At 44.3% G+C, this 17234-nt stretch overlaps 1 protein-coding gene across 2 annotated transcripts in view; it reads left to right on the forward strand.

Moving 5' to 3' along the window:
- The first annotated feature begins 253 nt into the window (after positions 1-253).
- raly (RALY heterogeneous nuclear ribonucleoprotein) overlaps positions 254-17234 on the forward strand; it is a 112120-nt gene continuing 95139 nt past the window's right edge. For both annotated transcript variants that reach the window (XM_084349521.1, XM_084349522.1), the window contains exon 1: positions 254-361. The gene's annotated coding sequence lies outside the window, so the exon portion shown is untranslated. The remainder of the gene's footprint in view (positions 362-17234) is intronic.

Here is a 17234-nt window from a genome sequence, read left to right on the forward strand (position 1 = left end):
TTGTTTGTAGTAAATGTTTGGACGGGATGTCCCTTTAAGAGGCTCTCTGGCTGCGTCTGTGCGCCTTTTTTTTTTTTTTTTTTGTCGCCAGGTGCCTAATTACGCACAGAGCTGCCCGCGGCCGCTGCGCCGCGCCGCGCCGCGCCGCGCTGCCCGGCCTCCTCCCCCCGCCTGCCAGCGCTCAGTGGTTCGCTCCAGTCGTTCGCTCTGCTGCTGTTCATCACCGCCCCGCTGGCCGGCGCGCAGTCGGAGCTTCAGCCCGGTTACCGAGCGCACACTGAGCCTCACCTCACCGCCCGTCTGCCCGCTCTCCTCCTCTCGCTTCAGCCTCTTTCAGCGTTTTTACCTCCGCTGTCGGCAGGTCAGTCCTCTCTTCCTCTTGTCTTCTCCTCTTTCTTTCTTTCTTTCTTTCTCGCTGGTTCTCGCTCTTGTTTTTATTTTTCTCACTGAATGTCAGCGGCTGGTTGGATTTCCTCTGTGTCTCTGTTGTCCTGCGAGTCTTTACAGGAGCTTTTCTCCCCTCGGCTGCTGCTTGTTGGTGGCAGGAAGGAAGGAGGCTCATCTTCTGGCTTTTTCTTGTGTTCATTTCCAGCTTCTCTTATTTTATTTTTTTTGATATTTTCTCGCTTCCTTCTTCTTCTCTCCTCTGTCTGATCTGACAAGATTTATTTTGATTTTCGTGTGTTTATCTCTTCAGTTTGCCTCCTTTTGTCTCATTCTTGCAGTTTTTTGCTTTCTTTCTTTTTTCTTTTTCTTTTTTAAGCCAAAGGGGATTTTATTGTCTCTCAAAGTTGAGGATGAGGATGCTGATGTTTCTGATGGTGTTGCACGGACAGCTGATCTTCACCCACGGAACCGCACTTGTTTCTGTTGGGACTGTTTTTTCTGGAGGAGATCTGAGTTGTGAGTCTCTGTCAGTGTGTGAATGTGTGTCTACAGCCACACACACACGCACACACACACACACACACACACACACACACACGCACACACACACTCCAGCAGCAGCCTGTTTCACTGTCGGTCCTCATGAAGCGGACCCGGAGGAGCTGACAGGTCGGGTTTGTTACTCTGTCATGTCCTGTTCTGCATCCCCCTGATGTGTAATATCAGCAGACTGGCTGTTGTTGTGGTTCCTCTCACATCTGAACCTCAATGCATGCTGGGAATATGTTCATGACCTGTCCTGCTGGTCTGGATTTCAAGATGTTGTTTTAGCAGAAATCAGAAATCGTGGCCGGTTGATCGATCGCTGATTGTTCAAGCTTGAATGAAAGTTGAAGGACTGTATGAATATTTATGAGTTTTTTTGTTTCTTTTCATGGTTCGAGCTGGATCGAAACTCTGCTGGTGTGGTGCATTCAGGAGCGATGGCACAGACTTACTTACTTACTCTGTGGCGTGTCTGTGTTGAGCTGATGGCCGGTCGTTACCTGATGTTAGGGGACTAAAACTAACGTGAGCTACTGTTGTTACTCGAGAACGTGTGTGAAGTCGCATCCTTTGGACTGTCGAGGAAAATTTGACCCGAGTCCTTCACAAGGAAATCCACAGTCCAGCAGCATCGAGCAACTTCACAACAAACCGTCCACAGGCTTGTTTAAACAACCGAGACAGAGGAGAAGGTCTCATTGTTCACGTCAGGATACAATCCGCTCACATTCGGCCAATAAGAAAGTGATTAATACATGTGAATAGTCAGAAATTGTTACACAGAGCCTCCTTTAACTACTCTAAGTGTATAAATACAGTTCTGTTTTGCAGCTGACTCCAGTGTGAAACGTATTGGAGCTTTCTGAAATGGAAGAAATCTGCTTCTGAGTTAAAATGAGGGAGGAAATGAAGGAATAGAACAAAACACAAGAGGCAGATGTGAGATGTGAGTCTCCTCCACACCAACAGCGTCAGGATTTAAAGCAACAGGCTGCGGCCTTGTGAATGAACAGAAGCTGTGCTGTCGCTCATGAATAAATCACAGACTCGTCTCGTGAGAAGTGACGCTTCATGTGGGAAATATTATCAGAGGTCTGCAGGTTTCAAAAAGGAGCAGATACAGTATTTTTAAAATCAGGTATGGGAGTGAGAACACACGGCGGCACACTTCTCTTCTCTGCCTCACAGCATCACCGTATCATGTTGGTGTGTGTGTGTGTGTGTGTGTGTGTGTGTGTGTGTGTGTGTGTGTGTGTGTGTGTTTGCTGTGCACAGTGTGAAACACTCTCTGTGGTGTGGAGTTGGTGCTGTGCAGTAAGATGCAGCTACAGGCAACAGGACTGAGAGACTCAGGGGAGGAAGAGAGTCTGCAGGATAAGATCAGTGAGGCTGCTGCTGTATGCTGCTGCTGTATGCTGCTGCTGTATGCTGCTGTATGCTGCTGCTGTATGCTGCTGTATGCTGCTGCTGTATGCTGCTGCTGCTGTATGCTGCTGCTGTATGCTGCTGTATGCTGCTGCTGTATGCTGCTGCTGCTGAAGCTGCTGCTGTATGCTGCTGTACACTGCTGTATGCTGCTACTGTATGCTGCTGCTGCTGAAGCTGCTGCTGTATGCTGCTGCTGCTGAAGCTGCTGCTGTATGCTGCCGCTGTATGCTGCTGCTGCTGTATGCTGCTGTATGCTGCCGCTGTATGCTGCTGCTGCTGTATGCTGCTGTATGCTGCTGCTGTATGCTGCTGCTGTTGAAGCTGCTGCTGCTGAAGCTGCTGCTGTATGCTGCTGCTGTATGCTGCTGCTGTATGCAGCTGCTGTATGCTGCTGCTGCTGCTGCTGCTGTATGCTGCTGCTGCTGTATGCTGCTGTATGCTGCCACTGTATGCTGCTGCTGCTGTATGCTGCTGTATGCTGCTGCTGTATGCTGCTGCTGTATGCTGCTGCTGAAGCTGCTGCTGAAGCTGCTGCTGCTTCTGTATGCTGCTGCTGCTGCTGTATGCTGCTGCTGAAGCTGCTGTATGCTGCTGCTGTATGCTGCTGCTGTATGCTGAAGCTGCTGTATGCTGCTGCTGAAGCTGCTGTATGCTGCTGCTGCTGTATGCTGCTGCTGCTGTATGCTGCTGTATGCTGCTGTATGCTGCTGCTGCTGTATGCTGCTGCTGCTGTATGCTGCTGTATGCTGCTGTATGCTGCTGCTGCTGTATGCTGCTGACGCTGCTGTATGCTGCTGCTGTATGCTGCAGCTGTATGCTGCTGCTGTTTTCTGCTGCTGTATGCTGCTGCTGTATGCTGCTGCTGCTGTATGCTGCTGACGCTGCTGTATGCTGCTGCTGTATGCTGCTGCTGCTGTATGCTGCTGACGCTGCTGTATGCTGCTGCTGTATGCTGCTGCTGCTGTATGCTGCTGACGCTGCTGTATGCTGAAGCTGCTGTATGCTGCTGTATTCTGCTGCTGTATGCAGCTGCTGTATGCTGCTGCTGTATGCTGCTGCTGTATGCAGCTGCTGTATGCTGCTGCTGTATGCTGCTGATGCTGCTGTATGCTGCTGCTGTATGCTGCTGATGCTGCTGTATGCTGCTGTATGCTGCTGCTGTATGCTGCTGCTGTATGCTGACGCTGCTGTATGCTGCTGCTGTATGCTGCTGCTGTATGCTGCTGCTCTGCTGGTGTTACTCGACTCTGCGGAGGTGTTTCGTCTTTATTGCTCTCAAACATCATGTTTTGTAGGATTGTTTCCTGGTCTGTTTGTTTATGATGCTGCATTCACAAAGTGGATTTGATTTATATTTTGTTTTGTAGCAGAAACGTTGGCTTCAAAACCAGTTATTTGGCAAATAATTAGATATTTTGATATTCCTCGTTTAGTCCCAAGACACTCTTTAAGGCTCCACTCACTGATATTTTCTACATTATAGCCTCTTCACAGTCTCGCAGGTGTTTGATTAGATGAGCTCTCCTCAGACTGAAGCTGAGTGGAGCTATGATGAGAGTTTCTCTGCAGCACAGCTGAGTTTCGCTCTGCGTTTGTGTCTACGAGGAATGTGTTTGCTTCTTGTTACAAATAAACCCGCCTCCATGAAAACAGCCTCGGTGCTGCATAATGAAACATCCCAGGTGTTAATTATGAGCCTCTGAGAGGAGGTTTTTTTTGCTGTCATCCAGACTGAAAATGGTGCTACGTTGAAAAAAATGGTGGTGTCGGTGGTGGTGGGATGTTTCAGGTGGAGGGGAGGAGATTAAATACGCTCCAGGATCTGAGCAACAGATCCAGTTTGAAGCCTCATTAGAAGCCAAAACACTGCAGGAAGTTTCTCATCGTACGAGGAGAGGGTATGGCCACACAGGGACACCGTAGAGGTGTGGAAATGTGTCGATTCTGAAGTAAGTAAATGCTGAAGTAACCCTCAGGCTGCGTTACTTTATGTAGGAGACGTCCCTGATACCAGCAACAAGTGATACGAAAGACACCAAGTATTTTGAAAGCAGACAGCTGACGTACTGTGAAACAAGGAAGCTAAAAAAAAAACAGAAGGAAGGGTCATTAAACCACTGAATCTTGCTTTGGATGCCAGACTGTGGTGACAGCTGTATTGAAGTCTATGGGAGAAACACACTAAAACCCAACACATCTACGTCGTGATGAAGAAATGCCTCCAGAAAAAGAAAGAACGCACTTCAGAGAGCAGGTTGACCACTGATTTATCTACCAACACGTTTATTTAAACAGAGACAGAACTACTTTGCCCGTGTTCTGTAGGAAACGGATCACTGAAGCTGTCTTTTTATCCGTCCTGGATTATGGTGATGTTATCTACAGACGTGCCTCTGTCTCATCGTGGGCACCTTTAACAGTCAGACGTGACAGCCACTGGTTTCTGTTTCCTTTTAAAGCCTTGAAGGGCAACATGCCACCATATATCAGCTCTTTATTAAACTGCTCACGGAGCATTATACGATCACTAGAGCGGGTCGAAGAGTGACTCTAAGTTCCCCGGGCTACGTTTGGGAAAACTGCTTTCAGTTTCAGTTTCAGTTCTCCACACACTTTGAACATTTTACAACGTTCATGTAAACTTGACACAGTTATAAATATAGGTCAGTTTAAGACTTTGATTTCAAACTACTCAGCTGTTTCTAACTTCATGCCGTCCTGTATGGTCGTCTGCCGTTTATCTTTCATGCACCTCTGTTTTATTTGTGTTTCGTGTTCATTTTCTTGCAGTTTCTTCTCATTTTCAAGCACTTTTTTCCCGTTTTATTTGTATTCTGTCATTCTGCTTCTTATCTGTTCTCATATTTATGAACCCATTCTGTTTATTCGCTCTGTGATTATGTTCCTTGTTTCTGTTTGTTATCACATTTTTGCACCTTGATTTTACGAGATTTAAATAAAGGTAGAATAATAAAAGTTTCACGTAGGAGAGGCTCCTGCTCGCAGTGCGATTGCAGTCTCATCAGTCGGACCTGCCCCCGTTCGGTCACCATATTATTTTTCAGCCATGATTCATCCAGCTCTTATCTCGGCTGATACTTTGATACTTGTTGGTCGCTTCACTGAGGAGCAGAGACGACAACAGCTCTGACAACAGCAGCACTTGATGGTAGCACAGTGCGAGCAAACACACAGCTGAGAAACACGCAGCACCGGTTCGGATGAGATCCAGCGCTTCACAGCGTGCTCATTATTTTTTACTACCAGCGTGTGTTCAGCTGCTGTACTGATGGGAGAGAGAGGGAAAATGAAAACGGGGATAAATAAATAAATAACGACTCACATTTAAACTCAGTCGCATTAATAATTTAGTGCCTCGGTGCTGATAATGAATAGATGCTGCTGCACTTTGACTCCACGTGTAGACACTCATTAGTGTTTGTGCTCTGCAGCGATGTGTGTGATTCAGTCGGCGGCGGGCGATGAGGTTGTTGTTGAACGTGGATTGTAGGAAAACAGATTTCAATGTAGTTTTCTGTTGATTTTTAGAAAAAGTGAATGAATTCAGTAAAGAAAACAATAATGGATGAAACATTGGCAGCATGTGTGTTTGAAATGTCGTCACGTTATGTCCCGGGTATCAAATCTTATTTTTGTTTCCATAACAACTTGTAATCTGATTTTTGATCATGTGGCTCTTCATTTAAGACAGATTTTTGCCGATATATCAGAAGTTCTTCAGAGATTCTGCAGCAGCTCGTGTTTGGACTTACATTTCAGAACTTTTGCTTCTTTCATTAAAATGAATAAATGGCATCTTATACAGTCAGATATCAAAAAAACGTATTGTTATGAAACCTCACGTATCATGTTGGCAGAAGGTCCGTTTTAATCCCGTGTGTCATCATTACTTCTGTAACCAATCAGTGGTCTGTGTGTGTGTGTGTGTGTGTGTGTGTGTGTGTGTCAGAGCTATAGTAGCACATTATTTACATTAAAACACAGATATTAAAATGAAAACACCAAAAAATGCTGATTTAAAACCTTTAGACATTCCCATGTGACACGTTCTGTCTCTGTGTGTGTGTGTGTGTGTGTGTGTGTGTGTGTGTGTGTGTGTGTGTGTGTGTGTTGCCCAAGGTCACTGCATCCAAGATATGATAAAATTGATTTCTGAACATTTACATTGCAGCCCGGTGGGGTCCTCGAGTCCATCCATAATGTATAAAACAACCGTACAAGACCTCACAGATGTGTTCAGAAGTATCCTGCTGTAGTTTTACCTTTAAAACCAGTGAACTTTACATACAGCGGGTGTTTCTCTCTGTTCAGACTACAGATGTGTCTTTTTTTTTTGGATGTCCAGCGTTTCTTTCTTTCTCTGAATCTCACCAGCAAACCAGCCGGAGGGTGAATTCGGTTTTGGTTTAGCAGCTTCTCTCGCTCTCTCGTTTGTGGTGCAGGTTGTGTCGCTCTGATCGCGTCTCTCAGGAGGGGGTTGGATCCTGTAATAGAAACGTGGATTATAAAAAACCTCGCAGTCCCTTTGTAAGTGGGGAGATTTGACTTTCTTTTTTATTTTGCCTCCCTGTTCTCTGTAGTGGTGCTGGTAATTTCCTTGTGGAGTAACAATACAGAATGAATAATGAAGGAAACACCAGGCGGTCTCCTCTGAAGAACCCTGATGTGCTGCACCAATTTATGTTATAAAACAAATGCACTGTGTTTTGTGGTTTTATTGAAACGCTAATCCAGAGCAACATGTTTATATACCGTGTTAGTACATCGTAATGTGTGTGTATATCACAGGGCACGCTAGCAAGAGTCAGCAGTCAGCTTAGCAGTCAGAGAGACTCATTTCCAAACAGACTAATTACAGAAATGAGTCTTTATTGACATTAAAGCAGTAGAATAAATACACAGATCCACTACACAGTGCAGCATCGAGAAAACAATGAGACTTTGGATATTGTAGCAGATGAACCTTTATAGGAGTAACATCAGAATTTGCTATTTTAGTCCCTATGATCGCAGGAGAGGATGAGTGGAAAGAGGAGGAAGTGGAAAACACATTTTTTATTTCAAAATAAAGGTCTCTGAACACAACGTAACAAATAAAATATTATTTTATGTCAGGTGAAGCTTTTCGCTTTCCTCTATGGCGATCGTAGGGGAATCACTGCTATCTATTTGACGTGACTCCGGCAGAAATGTTCACAGACGAGGTAAATGTTTTAAAGTTTTTTTACTCACCTTATGTTGAGTCACGTTTGCAGACTTCCTGCCTCACTACGCGACTGATAATCTGCAATGTTTCCCTGGGAGTTGTAGTTAAAGGCGACCAAATGAAGCACATCATGACTGAGACTACAGATTTCTCTGTTTGAACATTATTGGAAACATTTGGCATCAATTAAATACAAAACATAACAAAACAAAGCAAAGTTGTGGTCGTTTTAATAATAAATGTTGTGCTTTTATTAGATTCAAACGATGGACTGTTGAAGTAGCTGAAGTCTGATTTGGGTTTAATGAATCTCGGTTTCATCGCGGTGATTCTTTACCAAGCCTCTGCTCATTTTAATAGTTTTCTTTTCCTTTTCCTTTTTCACACTTTCATTCTAGATAATGAATTAACGAGAGGAAACAAGAAATGTGCTCGACAGTGCACATATTAAGATCTGCTCTGTGGACAAACTCGGTGCAATTAAACTCTCCAAGAAAAATCCTGAGGCGATTCCTCAACTCCTGTATATTTAATTTCTCTTGCACTTAATAAGGATGAGGCATTTTAATTTGAGTTATTTATTACAGGGAAACAACTCACAGCTATTTCAACACAAATCCGTCCTAACAGCGTTTCACTTAAATGATCTATATTACTGTTTCCCCTCGACTCATTAGACCGTGAGCTCTGATAGCTGGAAAATTGCCCCATGGCATGAAAAATGTAAATACAGTGGAAACTCATTACACACACACACACACTATCAATTGCCCATAAGTCATGATCTAAATATCCAAATAGGAGCCACTTTAAACCGTTAGTCTCAGAAAAAGCACGTAAAAAACCCAAATTATTAAAAAAAAACTCTCAGGGGGGAGAAACTAACATCAAGGAGAAGTAATTGCACTGCAAGGAATAATATATCTGTGGGTTTGAGTCAGCGTGGGGTCATTGTTTCAAAGATATTACAACCACAAATAATTTAAAAGCTATTACAGATGCATGAAATATAGTCGACAGCACAGAATTATCCAACTGACATGCTCAATCTCTGTTTTGCTGATTTTTCCCAGGAGCATTTCGGCCGCCTGCAGCAATTTGAGCTCGCAGCGGAGAATACAAAGACTGAACTCATCAATTTTTCTGATTGTAAAGACAGTGAGTGGTTTCACTGAAGCCTGAGCAATTTATATTAATGCAGAAAGGGGAGAAAAAAATGTATTTCTAGAAAGTGCCGCATGTAATGACGATGAATAGAAGTAGTGTTTTAAAGCAGGTGTGATTTTTGTTAACTTAAACACAGGAACATTGTGTGTAATAACGCTGTCACGTCCCGCTTTCATCCTGATTATTAAAAAACACATGTTGTCAAACTCGGCCCACTTCCTGTCAAAACACACGTCAGTCATCTTGATGAACTGTCACCGGCTGTAATGGCAAAAGGAGGGGTCTGAACACACACACACACACACACACACACCGACAGGACATCAAACACGCTTGTGTCCAACATCAAGTCTGAAAATGTTTATCAGCGTGAACAGACTCCTGACAAGCCCCTCGGCCAAGCAGGGAGTCGGTGCTCACTACGAAACTGACAGTATAACTACCAATGAATGAATCCTCATCCAACCAAAAAACTCCTCTTTGGGACGCCAAGGAGCAAACAAAAAACTTTAAAACTCAAGAAAACATCTGGCCAACAGAAATACACCTGCTGTGTGGAACAGACGAGCTCGGTGACGACTCTGACCTGCTGTAGTTGGGACGATGCTGCTGCCTCAGTCCTACAACAGGAAGTAGTTCATTTGTTCTTTATTCTTCTGTATTTCTTCGATATTAATTTTAGCAATGATAAAGTGTTATAATGCATAACTAACTAGAATGGCAGTAGAGTGCATACCTCCACCAAGGCCCAACAATCCCCTTTGAGTCCATTAAGCCTAATCCAATATCTAGATATGGATGTTTATTAGAGTCTACCACTCAAGCTTGTCATCTGAGGTTTGACGATGTGGTAATATGTTGTATACGACACATTAAATATCTGTGGAAAGCTGCATGTTAGAGACTTACTCTCATTTTTTCTCCGGTGTGACCGAGTTCCTTCAAGCAGCTTTGGAGAAATAAGTCTTCACTGAATGTCTAATGTGACTATTTATCCATTGTCTGTGTTGAAAACAGTTATCGTTGTTGTTTGCGTGATCGTTGCTTGGGTGCTTTGGGTTGAATCTGTCAACCAATCAGAAGCTGTGTTAATTCACAGTATCGGCCACGACTGGATTTGTCATGAACTGTTACAAACATGAGATTCTTTGCTTTCGTTACCCGCCATGAGACTTACGTGAGCTAGGGTTGGGCGATGTCTGCCGAAAGTCTACATCGTGATGGATGACATCATTGTTTATGGTGTGTCCCCTCGCTGTTGTCGTGAGGCAGCAGTTGCGTATTAGCTCATCACTGTAGCAGCCGCTGTTTCCCACCGTTGCTCAGACAAGAATCTCCAACTGTCACCCTGCAGAGGAAACTATCTCCCGTTACCACCGACATACGTCCCTGTGCCAGGTTTAAAAGCGTCCTCGTCTCTGCACCACACGTCTGTTACTTAGCTTTGTTCAGCCTCATATAAAACAACTATAAAACCGACTAGCCAAGGAAGCTAAGCTAAGAAAATGGGCAAAACTGAGAGAAACAGCGGCCAGCGGGAAAAGAAACGCTGCTGCCACAAATTTAATTCAGTGTCTTGGGTTCTCCTAACTGAGCTGGTTTAATAAGAACATAATAAACAGGACATGGAGACGTGATGTCAGTGCACTGAGCAGCAACATACTTCTTTTCATTTCCTCTCCCCACATATCAAAAACAACAACAACTCTCGCCCTACGGCAACTCTGAGGGGACACGCCACTTAACTGTGCTCTCTGTTGGGAGCCTTTTCAATCACGATGATACGACGGTCAGGGATTACTACTAGTCGATGGACGATGGCATCGTTCATGGCCCAAACCCTAAAGTCAGCATTATCATCTCCCCTGGGAGCTTTCTGCACCTGTTCATGCACAACGCTGGCTGACGGCTCCAGGGAGTGGCCAACATGGACGCCGAGGTTGGCATCGAGTTGGCAAGCTAATAGATGATCACCTTCTGGATGGTCATGTTCTGAGTTCATCTATATTCTGAGAAGGTTCGACAGGCTGGGGTGTGGCCGGTGGAAAAATAAAAAATATCGCCTCTTTACTCGATACAATATTCATAGATAAATGTGTCTGTTGAACTTTTTGATTCGGGTGAACTGACCCATGAACAAACTGTCATTCCATGAGGGATTTACAAGGATTTTCTTCTTCTGCACCAACACGACAGCCACTAGGATCCCGAATAAACAAGGTCAAAGGTCCAAAACCGGTTTTCTTTATATAGGTTGTTTTGGGGGCATTTTTTTTATGCCTTCACCGGGAAGCTCGAGCAGAGAGCTGACAGGAAATAAAGGGAAAGAGGAAGATGGGGGATGACATGAAACAAACAAATTCATGGTCAGCGTCTGAACCCTGAGGGGTCCAGTGAGGCCCGGTACCAAACCAACACTGACAGATCTGTCTCGTGACCTCGAATACAATGAAGTTAATATTGTTTGAATAGAAAAAAGGCAGATGGGAGTTCAGAAGAAGTTCAGGGTCTCGACTTCATGATTTAAAATAACTATTACATCTGCAAGACAAAGAGGAGAGCTCTCCAAGGGTTTCAGACACGAAACTCCTGCAGTGCAACACACACTCACACACACACACACACACACACACACACACACTGCAGTAGGTACTGTCATAGATCTAGAGCACTAACCACAACCTCACTGCTCCAGGGAAACCAGCCATGACACACACACACACACACACACACACACACACACACACACACACACACACACACACACACACACACACACTTACAGAGTGAAGCCAACAGCCAGCTGAACATCACTTGAGAGCAGATGGGGGTTCACAGTGACACTCAGTCAAACACATATGCTCAGTGTTGTGTTGCCCAGAGAGACTCACACACACACACGTAGACCACATACACACATGCATGTGCACACACACACACACACACACACACACACATACAGTGCTAGGGGGCATCACTGGTGCAGATGATGGAGGTGTGGCACGCGAACATGTCGTGCAGCACTGACTGACTCACTGATGACTGAAGTTAAACTGTCACAGTTTGCATCATTTTATACATTTATTTCCTTTAATTGCTCCCCGGGGGCAAATAAAGTATTTTTGAATTGAATTGAATTTGTTGAATCTTTACATCTGAGCTCTGTTTCCGAACAGGGACTGAAACACTCTCAGCTTCCTGACAGCTCCAACGTGACGATGCCACAAACGAGCAGCTTCCTTCTCTCTAACAATGCTGTTGTTTTGTTGTTTGCTTGTTTTTGTCTCTTGTGTTTTGATTTCCTGACAACAGACCTCATGAACGTGCTTCAGTGCAGCAGCTTGACTGACTGACTGACTGACTGACTGCTGACACACTCGGCCGACTGCTTGTTTACCGACTTGTCGACCGACTGACTTGTCGGCTTCCTCTCCTCCGTCCATGGTCTTTGTCAGCATCTCTCTCTCTCTCTCTCTCTCTCTCTCTCTCTCTCTTGCTTTGCCAAAATTTCCAACTAAACTCTCATTAATGCAAATTGCCTCTGCTCTCTTTGCTCCAACATTCACAGCAAGTGTGTGTGTGTGTGTGTGTGTGTGTGTGTGTGTGTGTGTGTGTGTGTGTGTGTGTGTGTGTGTGTGTGCATGTGTGTGTTGTGTGTGTGTGCAGCCAGGAGTCAAGAGGAGTCCTGACATTTAGAAACTCAGCCACCTCCCTGATTCAGCAGAAACACAGTAACAGATGGAAACCTCTGCTCCTCCTCCTCCTCGTTCTCCTCCTTCTCTCTCCATCATCTGCTCTCTTCCTCTTCACCTCCTCTCTTTCTCCCTCTCTCTCTCTCTCTCTCCAACCGTCTCCTTTGTAATGTATTTCACTTAATGTCGCCGTCAGCTCACTTTATATTTGGGTCTTTTTGTCGGTGCGATGACTCCGGGCCTTTTCAAACCTGCAGTTCAGTTCATTGGCTCCGGTCCAAAATCATTGGATGACTTGTTGTGTTATCGGTTTTCTTTTCCACACAGAGAAACCCACATGAGAACAGTCTGTAATAAGGTTCTGGGTTCTGGGTCTTTCACCTTTGTTGCCTCAGTTTTTTTTCTGTCCTCTCTCTCTCTTCAGCTGCTGCTTTGACATTGTAAAAACACTTCTGTGTGTTTTCACCCGCCAAAATATCAAGAAGGCAACACATTTCATCAGACCTCCAGTCGTCCTCTGGGTGCAGCTGCCGGCAACTGTTGGTTTTTTGGCTCATCTGCAATATGCAAATACGCCAGGCGAAGCGTCTTGTAGGTCGGGCCGAGGTCCGATCGCAGTCTGAGCGCAAACAAAACGCTCCAGAATCTGTTTACTTCCTCCTTTTTTTGGTCTGCATCAGAATACGATCGCTGTGTTCGTGCACAGAGTCAAGTGTTGATATTGTGACAGAAAATCCTCCTGAAGTTCTCACAGCACGACCCGATAGAACAACAGCGTGGAAGAGATGTAAAGGTCGGTTGAAGCTACAGGTTACTTTGGTATTATGACGACCTTTCGCCGTAGTAAAGGGGCTGATCTTTTTTTGATTTAACCCATTTTTAAACATCATAATTGGTGAAAGCATGTAATCTGTGCATATCTTTTGCAGGACTGCACGGTCACATCAGTACTCGACCGAGCTAAAAGCTACTGTACAATGCAAAAAACTGGAAACATTTGCCCAGACTGTAAAATATGACTAATATTTTAACATATCGTAACTCTGTAAACGAGTTATCTCAGCTAAGAAAATCATACATTAGCTCATGTAATGTTTGTTACGATGAAGAAGAGGCCTTTTCTTCCTCCTCCTCTCTCTTCTCTCCTCATCTTCCTTCATTTTCCTTCTTTCCATACTTACTGTCACTCTCCACCTCCTCCACTCACTTCCTTTATCTCTCTCCGTCTTCCTCCTCCTTACATCAGCCTTTTCTCCCTCCTGATCTATTTCTGCACCACCTCCATCCATTCTCCTCCTTCCCAACCCCGTTACCCTTCCTCTTTTTCTCCTGCTCCTTCTCTCTCCTTCACCCTTTCATCCCCTCCATCTTTCAGGTCATGTCTGAGGTTGTTTGACTAATCTTTGAATGGCTTAGTAACATTTTCATGAAAATTTCACCTCGGCTGCATCTATAATTCAGCGGCTGCTTCGCTTTATCAGTCATTAAACACTCAACGCAACCACACACACTCCTCCGGCTCGCTGCTCCTCTGCTCCACTCTTACACCTTTTCTCCTCCTCTTCTTCTTCTTCTGTGCCTTTCATGAGTTCCCCTCTTTTTCCTGTGTTTCTGCTTCCTTAATCTTCTTCTGACTTCCTCCTTTGATCGCTCATCGTCTCTGTTCCTTTGCTTTTTCTCTTTCACTGCCCAGCTCTTTCCTTTGTGCCGTCACCTTCTCTCTTTGTATTTGCACATATCATCCTCTTCTCTACCCCACTTCTTCTCTATCATACTCTGACTTTTGTTCAGTACCATGCAAGAACAACATTGAGTGCAGGTGAAGTTTTCTTGTATGACATACAATATATATTTATACACGACACTTTCTGACACAATTTGGCACAAAGATTTATATTTTTTACTGCAAATGAATATTGTTTCCAAATATCAGTTTTCAGCCTCTTTGATTTCTAATAATCAGGTTCGGTATCGGTCCTGAAAAGACCGTAAAGGTTGACCTGGACCTTTTCAAGCACCAGTTTGCTGATGTCTAGCCAATGTTACATTGCTATTGCTGATTTGTGCATGACTGTCCTGCATCTTGACGTATTTCAAAGTTGCATCCCTTTGATGACACACGACGCTAGAAATTTAACTTAAGTCCAAGTTGCTGCACTTGTTACCGCTCCTATAATATCAGTGCAGACTGGCGGTAATGAAGCAGTTTTCTTTTTTAATTTGGTGACTTTGATGATGGCCTGAAGTTGTGAAGAAATCACGACAGCATGAAGACGGCATGTTGGAAATGTAGGTTTGCGTCTGTTAACATAAATGTCTTCATCGAAGACCGGTGACGTTTGGGAGTCTTGACTGGAAAACAAGGGGTAGGGGTAAAATTTGAAATTGGACTGGTCCTAAAACACCCTGAATAAAGGCTAGAAAAAAAGATGTTCCCTCATTGGTAACTTCCCCTCATTAGCATCAGTTTTAAATCACTTCAGAGTACTTTTTCTCAGTGCTGATGATATCACATAAATTGACCGGTCCTCATAATGATTATGTCTCCACTGAGGTGGTAATGAAACAGCATCTAGGAGGAAGCGGAAAGAGAAGGAAGGAAAAAGGCTGAGAGTCAGAGCGAGATGGAGGCGGACGTTAACGAGTGTGTTAAAGAGTGTGTGTCAGGAGGAAACTCTCTGATTGGTTTCAGGCTCATTTCACCAGCAGCTCTGTGACTCTGCAGCGAAGGACTCACATGTTCAGCTTCATTACCTGCTCTGGTTCTGACCTTCTGCTGTTAAACTGATAACCAGCCAATTAATGGGGTCCTTCATACACACACACACACACACACACACACACACACACACACACACACACACACACAAAATCAGCCTAAGTGTGTTTGTGTTTAATGTAGAACCTGAAATTAATGGTCAGTTGTGTGTGTGTGTGTGTGTGTGTGTGTGTGTGTGTGTGTGTGTGTGTGTGTGGTCTAATTACTCTCCCCGAGGCATTATAGGTTTCTTGCATTATTAACGCCATCATTGGTTCATTTTCATTTAAAACCAGTTTACAGTCATTATCTGTTCAGTGTTGACTGTTGTTGTGTTGTTTTCAGCTAATTAGCTCGAAACGTTGCTGTTCCACGTGATTGAACTGAACCAAAACATGAAAATAACCTTCATGTACAAAATACAAAATAAAAAAAAAGAATGTCAAAAACAGTCAGATGTAATAAAACTGAACAAAATCAAATAAAAAATATCTGCTTCATTTTCACAATGAGATTAATATAATGCAATAGTGAGCTGATGGTGAGGATGATGTACAGAAAATACACCGCTGTGAGTTTTTCATCCATCATGTCTCCCACACACACACACACACACACACACACACACACACACACACAGCGTGATTGACAGCTGATCCCTGGGAAACGCAGTGCAGAAGCAATCCGGAGGAAACTGGATCTCTAAACGTTACTCTGACCTTTTTGCTCGCGCTAACTAACATCGGCTCATTAAGGAAACAACGAGGTGTGGTTGTAAATGATGATAATCATCAAACCAGCCTCATTATTTGCAGTAATTTCATTTCGCTGGCTGTCGGCGAGGCTTCTCCACTTGGCCGCATTAGCGATGCACCTCATCCCCCGTAAAGCATTGCCCTGTCGATACCCGCAGCTCAGCTGCTGCCAAATGCGTTGGCTCCCATTTCCCTCCATCTATCATCTGTCCGTTCATCCCAAAACCTGGTCCCGGTAATCCAGCCGCCACCCACAGTCTCTGGATCTCCCCCAAGTTTATCTGCACCTTTTCGATCCGTCGGGTTGGTCACGCTGTCAGAGCTGTCTGCGTGTCATCTATCCATCTGTCCGTCCGCCTGCAACATCTGATCCATCTGCAGGAAGATGACCACATCTAGTGCATCTCCGAACACGTGTGGCCTCATCCATCAATCAGAAGAAACTTCTCATGTCAGGACTGTGTGTGTCAGGAAAAAGACTCCGCCTCACTTGCAATTAAGTTTACTGATAACAACGTTTCGGTACTTAGACCTTCATCAGGACTGTGTGTGTGAAAAGACCCGAGACTGAACAAAAAACCCAGCTTTCATACTACACAAACCGGTTGGACGGTGGTCGCTAACACACAGAGATGCTTCAGAGGTAGAAGCCAGGTGAACTCTGCCGACCTCTCAGCTGCTCAGTGGAGAATAAATGTGCTCTCATCAAATTACACAAATACCTCAGAGTCCGATACGTTCCTCAAAAAAAAAAGAAAGTCAGAAAAGATAACTTGCTATAAATTGCTTTCTCAATCCCCCAAAGTGGAAATTTGCTGGTCAGCAGAATTCATGATACATCAACTCTTCAATAAGTAGATTCCCTCCCTCTCTCTCTCCAGATATATTTTTCTTTCCTCGCTGAATGAAGGAATCATCTTTTTTCCCGAAGGAGGCTGAGTGGACCGCCGAGTGTTTTATTAGCTGTTGTGATGGATCCGGTGAGGAGGCAGCAGAGTGAGGGAGGAGAAGCACAGCTGTTAACTGTGGGTCGCCGTGACGATGTGTTACGATGTGGACTACGAGAGTCGATGGTTTGGGGGGGTCGGATGGATACATTTACAGAATTAGCAGATCTTTAATTACATTTTATGACTGATAGCTTAACTGACCCTGAATCTGTAAATGTGTCTGAGGGCACTTAAAGGTAAAATTGAATAATTCAGCTCAGAGAGGACTTGCAGGTGATAGATTTCAAAATGAATAGTCAGAATCAATGAGACATTTTCAGTCTG

The sequence above is a fragment of the Pagrus pagrus genome, assembly GCF_965226575.1.
Source record: "Pagrus pagrus genome assembly, chromosome: 3".
Lineage (NCBI taxonomy): Eukaryota > Metazoa > Chordata > Actinopteri > Spariformes > Sparidae > Pagrus > Pagrus pagrus.